We start from the raw sequence: 7,242 nt of genomic DNA, 5'->3' as shown, positions 1-7,242 counted from the left end.
TATATGAAGCTGTATCACGAACTTGGGGACTTGGTATATAAATTTGTAGTCAGAACGTATATAAATTATGATTTCCAAATGAGAGAAGTCAGATTTAGATTATTTGATATAGGTTTTAGCTTGTTCTGTAAAATTTGTGTACGTAGTCTTTGATTTGAAATTTTAGTCTGTAGTCTCAAGATTTAGTGCTAGAAACTTGCTAGAATATTTGTTGATAATTTAATCATGCGCCCTAATCGAACCGGTACCTCGCACATGTCAACCCAACCCGGGTTTGCAGGCAATAATGTCCCTTGGAAGTAGGGGGAATGGTAAGGGGAAATCCCCACCGATACCCCAAAGTGTCTCTAGTGAGATTTGATAACATAACCTCAAGATTGTGAAATACAAACCAAACCACTAGACAAGTACTACTTGGCGGGGGTAATCAATTTATTGCGTGAATCAAATATGTTGCAAAAGAATAAAGCATCATATTAGTCATAAGAGTTTTTCTAAAACACTATCATTTATTTATTGAAAAGATGAATTGTAGCTAGTAACATGAAGTACATGCAACACATGATTGGTACATTAAGCAGACTTAGGAGTAAAAAAAATTACAATACAAGTATTATACAACAGTGAACAATCAACATGGTACAAACTATATATAAGTAGCAATATACATGCATATAAGCAACTTACGCATAGCCAATACAAAATTGACGATTCTATCTAGGTAAAACCTCAAATGACGCATACAATCATTAACTCTAAATTATTAGATCTAGACAAATGTATACGTTCATGGAGCTCCCATTTACCTGATAATTATTCATTGGATTATTACTTCTTTAATTTTACCCCCTTATTTTTTTCAAACTTTAACTACATGTACCGCTAAAAAAGCCGTCACAGCTATAACCAGGGCAACAAGGGTCAAGGAACCCACATGTAAGCCCAGGTCCTGGGCACCATTCACAAGCAGAATATACACCTTCTGGCGTAACATATGTTTTGCAACGAGAGCCTGGGCAACATTCTGCGTCTGGGTAATAGCAATTTACTCCGATTGGATTACACGCCGCGGCGTCGGTGCTCATGCTCACCAAAATCACAGCTAAAAGAAGGAGAATTAGCGCTGATTTGCTACTTGCAACCAATTTCATCATCTCCGCTATATCAATTACTAGTATATGTGATTCTGTGTCTTGTGTGTGTGTCTCTAATTTTATAGATGGATGGCTTGAGTGAAAAGAAGGGAGAAGGAGTCCTTTTATAACTATCAAAAGAAGCATTAAGCAATGCCTCTAGTGAAGGATATTATTTTTCAAATTCTCAACAATTATTAGAAGTTGGCGTAGTCTTTGTTTTGTTTAATCGAAACGTTTTGAGTTTCATGTTTGTCGATGTATTTGTCATTGATATCTCTTATTATCTACAATTGGTCTTGTATGATGGACCTTCTATTTTTAATTTAAAAGTAGGCGCGTCCCAGGCCTAATGTTAAGAAGATAACGGACCACCTTTTTGAACATAGTGACTACTTTAATCTATTTAGTGACTATTTTAATTTATTAGGAACCAACATTAATGTAGTCAGTAATCAAATTCTTTAGTTATTTAGTGACTAATTTAATCCAATTTCGTAAGACTGTGAGGCTATTTCTAAAAATTATCTGTTGTACGTAACTCGAGATTCAAAAGGGAAATAAAGGAAGGAGAAGAGAAGAGACGACTATGATGGTGCAAGATACCTAGAAATAGTGTTGGGTTAGAGAGAAATGGATTGAGTTTGTTAAGAGAATGTAGACTTAAGTTGTCTGATTTTATATTAAAATTAATTAGACCATCTATTATAATAATTTGTGTATTATCTAATATTAAAATTTATGGGAATTTTTTTATTAAAAAACATCTAGTTTGTGATAAGTCTAGCAACGTTTTATATACTATTTTGTGATAAGTCTAGCAATGTTTTATATACTACTTTGTGATAAGTCTAGCAATATTTTTATAAGCATTATTTGTGTCACACGTTGCCATTCATCCGACGCATATAACTAGAGTTTTGCATCGAGTCCTAATCCGACACAACTAATCCATGTAAGATTTGCATCGAAGCCTTTAGCATCGTACGTACCCAGATCCGACGCAAATGATTGTCTTTGATCCAGCAAAGCAAATCGTTGTTTTTTTACTAGTGTTATTAGTTTAAGCCCATAAGATGATTGTAAGTTCATGCTCTAATCTAATAGTATTATGCTCATAAATAAATGATTTATACCCATAAAATGATAACTTTCACGCAAGATGCTTTGCAAGTTAAGACTTACAACTTAAACTTTTTTTTAATGCTTATATTTAAATTTGTTTATTGTTTGGTGACTTTAGTCTTTATATTTTGTTCGGTCATTATATATTGAAGCAGCGAACATTAATCATTCACCCATTTCTGTTCCCTTTCATTGTTTACTGAAGTCAACCCTTAAGTATACTTTATTTTTCTTTTAATGGAAGACTTCATGGATTTTATTAATGGGAATAAAAGCCAACAAATGAAGCAAGGAACTTTCATAATACATCAGGTGACAGAATAAAAATATAAAAGAACATCCAAATCACACAATATCATAACTAATTAAGGGCACCGGCCAACTTATGCAAGACTAAACAATCACATTGACTTCTCTTCGCCTGAATTGGAAACTCACCTTCGGTTCTTCACTTCAGAAAGAATATTTCTCTAGTTACTGTAAAAAATTATGAGTCCTCACTCCTCGTGGGCATGTATCCGTGTTAAGTGCCCAAGATAGAGCGTTATTTACCCATTCTGACAAGCCTCGATGTACTATATATGTGATAGAGTATAGATCTATTCCTGGGGCCTCAACCATCAGCTTAAGTTTTTGGTTGAATTGGTCTTTTGACATGGTATCAAGAGTCAGCGTGACAAAAAGGTTACGGGTTCGAATCTCATCCACCCCTCTTTTCTCAGTGAAATATTTAACGACAGGTATGCCCAAAGGGCTCTTACGTGAGGGGGCTTGATAGAGTATAGATTTATTCCTGAGGCATCAACCATCGGCTTAAACTTTTGCTTGAGTTGGTCCTTTAACAACATGTTTGCCGGAGGTGCCCCTTTTTAGTTTCTTTCTTGTCAATTGTCAAAGAAGCACTTCATTGAAGTTCCTCAAAAGCATAGGGGGTATGTTGATAGATAGTTTCTTCTGATTACCATCTTTCGAAGTGTAAACAAGGATAGCATAGTCATGGCCTCGTTCTTTTTGATTTTTTGACTGGAGCATGGTCTACAAGGGGATCAAGGGTCTTCTGCAACGGAAAAATATCAGTCACTAATCATAGATATTCCATCACGAAAAGACATTTTGCGACTGATTTTTTTCGTTACTAAATCCTCATTGCAGTCTATATCTATCACTAAATTGTGATTGAAATTTTTTCAGTCCCTAATTTGAGACTAGTAAAAATCGTTGCAAAGTTGCGACTGAATGTCCCGAGTCTCTAAATTATGATGAACCAATTTTGTAACAATTTAGTGAGGGATGTAATCTACGCAAATATATTAAAAGGCGTGTGAAAACAAGAAACTGTGCCACGTGACGCTCTCCATAGGGAGTTTTAGTTCTTGTAATCTATGTACAATAAAAAATTAAGAAATTGCATAGTATAGGGTTTGATCCCGAGACCTCAAGTACATATACTAAAGTTTTAACTACTAGACTAAATTGTATTTAGTGTTATTATCATAAAGTATTATATTAATAAATGAAATTTTTTTCTTACCTGGGGCATAGCCCGGGTATAATAACTAGTTTATTTCTGAATCATGATCAACTAATGGGGTAGCAAATTAATGGTCCACTTTACCAGTACCAGAATAGCGGCGGATTCAACCCATGCCCTAATAACGACTAAGATTTTCCTTCATCTGATCCCTCCCTATATTACAACTGATTAATCTGTCGCAAATTAACTATAAATTCTCCATTCGTCCGTAAATTAGAACCAGCCTTTTTTTTATTAAGAACTTGTGACCAACATTTGTACTGTCTCTAAGTTGTGATCCTAGCAGCATATTTTCTTTAGTCCCTTATTAGTGACTAATTTAATCCCTTATCACACTATTATATTTTGGAGCACTCAAACATTATATATAGTCACCTCTCATAGAAAAATACTTCTCCAAAAAGAACTTTATTTTTAAAGTACGTAAGAGATGTTCAAATTGTTCCTGTGTGGGACATGGAACTTCATTTTCCACTTACCAAGACTAATTTTTTAAAGGATCCCGCTAGCGGATGTTTCGGGGCGCTAGATAAGAAATATATTGGTCTACTTAATTACTCATATTTTATACAAAATAATAGAATAATATATAATTCTAATGCAGAGCATTTAATATTTTTCAAAAGAAAATGGAAAAACATTTAATTCCAATGCAAAGCATTTAAATGCATTGCATTAGAATTATACATTATTATATATTATATTATTTTATATAAATATGAGTAATTAATTAAGTAGAATAATATATTTCTTATCTAGCTCCCCCGGAGCGTCCATTAGCTTTAGCCTTTTTTAAAAACAAAGTTTCTAATTGTTGCATTATCATGAGAAACTAACTAATAGAAGTATTATCTACCAACATGATTTACCTTCTAGAAAGGGCTTTCCCAAGCCCTAAAGACAACCAAAAAGCAAAATTATGATTCAAAAGATCATATAAGAATAGAGAGACGATGATAATAGATGCAACTTAACTTTATTTAGACAAAAATAAATTGTATTGATACACATACATATATACTTCATATAGGTACGTAAAATAGAATCGGAGTAAATAAAAATTACAACAACGCAAACTGATACAAACGATTACAAGTAATTAATATGCATAACGCGAGCCATAAAAAGTCTAAACTTTAACATTTACACAATTAAACACATTCATGGTGGTTTTATTTTCTTGAATATTATGCATTGAGTTTGTTAAAGCTTCAATCATACTTTCTTTTTGAAGTTTAACTACATGTGCCGCTAAAAAAACCATCACACGTATAGCCAGCGCAACAAGGGTCAAGGGCGCCGCAAGTACCCCCAGCACCAGGGCACCATTCACATATAGAAGTTATCCACGAATGATGGTGGCAACGAGAGCCTTCACAACAACCTGAACTTGATGAGCAATTTTCGCCGATCGCGTTACATGCTGAAATATTGGGCTCATGCTCAGCATAATCACAGCTATAAGCAGAAGAGTACGCATAGATCTTCTACTTCCAACCCATTTCTTCACTTCTGCCATCTTTTTTTTGATCCATATGAGCCACGAAGGCAGTACAAAGTACAAAGAAGGGAAGGGGGATTCGAACCTGTGACCTATCGTTCACAGCACCTCAATCTTAACCACTAGGCCAAGACATCCTTGGTTTCACTTTTGCCATCTTAATTGTTATTACTAATAATATTTGTGTTGTGTCTTTTGTGTGTGTGTGTGTAACTTTCTACTGTTATAGATTGCGAGAAAGTATGAAGGAGGAGCTATCACTTTATAACTATTCAATTAGTCGTTACTCAATTACACTAGTCACTACGATTCACTACTTTTCATATATACAAACCGAGAAACTTGAAGTAATCTAATCAAGTAAACGGTTTAAAGTAAACAAATGCTCGTTTACTTGGTCTTGCTGGTTGCTTATAATTTAGTTTACTCGGCTGTACTTTCTTTAATTGTTCGAATTACTTCGAGCAGTCAACATTGGTATATTATATACACTGTATACCCTAATAATTAGCATGGTCTAAAAAGGATAAAACTTGGTTGACCAGTTGAGCTATTGGGTACATTACCTAAATAGAATTTAATGTAAGGTGAAATCCATCTAAATATTAACAGTTATGTTTTTTAATGATTTATTAGGAGTGGTAATCTACAATCCAGTGGTTAGATGTAGTTATGTCCTCGTTATTCCTATTCTAAAAGAAGTTATAAAATCGCAAACCATATAACCAGTCGTCAAGGTGACTAACTTTGAAACTGAATTGCAAATTGTAGATTAGGGGTATAAACGATGCGAGTCGAGTTCGACTAAACTCAATTTAAACTCAAAAACTCGAAGTCAAGCTCGACTCGAAAAGTCGCAAGCTTGAAAATAAAAATCATACTCGACTCGAACTCGAAATCATAAACTTGAGTTTGAACTCAAATTCAAATGAAGCTAGCTCGAACTCGAACTCGAATTCGAATCAAGCTCAAAATCGAACTTGAATCATGCTTGAACTCAAATCAAGCTCGAACTCGAAACTCAAAACTCAAACTAGAATCGAGCTCGATCGAACTCAAATTAAGGCTCAACTCAAACTTGAGTCAATCCATGTACCTTAAGTTAGGTATTTGGAGTAGCTTTTTATAAAGAAAACAAATTTGGGTGTTTCATTGTCCGATCAATATGTGAATTTATGAAATAAACTTTCATAGAAAACAATTAATTGTTTCTAACCACATAGCTTTTGCTCCATTTATAAAGAATGCAAACTTAAACTTTTATTTCCCAGCCAATGTGGGACAACTTTAATTCAAACCAGTAGAGAAGTAACATTTTAAAGAGAGAAAAATGTTGTTTACACTATAAACCAATGTGGAACATTTAATATTTTACATATATAAAAGATCGTTTTTAACAATTTTCAGTTGTTCATGAGTTTTTGAGCCAAGCCAAGGATAAGGCTCGTTAAAATATTGCGCTTGACTTGTTAACCATAACCTAAAGATGAACTATAACTAAAGTCCACCACGAAAATAGTTTCCATGTAAGTATTAATTTCATTATTTCATTGATTAAATTCTTTAAGAAGGTTTGAGAATTATTTATTGAAATTGTAAGTATTATGTATAAATTTTTTCGAGTTACTCGCGATCTTTTCGAGTCGAGCAGGTAGTAGCTCAAGCTCGACTCGTTAGTCTTCGAGTTCGAGTCGACCCAAGCCTTATCATGATTATTAAAATAGTTAATTAATTAGGATTTGATCCCTTAACTATCTACTATTACAAAGCCATCATTCTACCATCAAATTCCATCTCTTTATTTTGGATACTTATGTTCAATAGATTTAGACAATTCTTCAACCAATTTTTAAACTAGGTACGTACATTCAGAAGACTCGCTTAGCCAATAATCAGGCACTTATAAATTAGAGAATACAATTTTATGTGTATGGGCCCAAGGTGAATCA

This window comes from Beta vulgaris, chromosome 7 (genome assembly GCF_026745355.1).
Source record: "Beta vulgaris subsp. vulgaris cultivar EL10 chromosome 7, EL10.2, whole genome shotgun sequence".
In the NCBI taxonomy this organism is placed as follows: domain Eukaryota; kingdom Viridiplantae; phylum Streptophyta; class Magnoliopsida; order Caryophyllales; family Amaranthaceae; genus Beta; species Beta vulgaris.
This window is presented reverse-complemented; position numbering follows the sequence as displayed.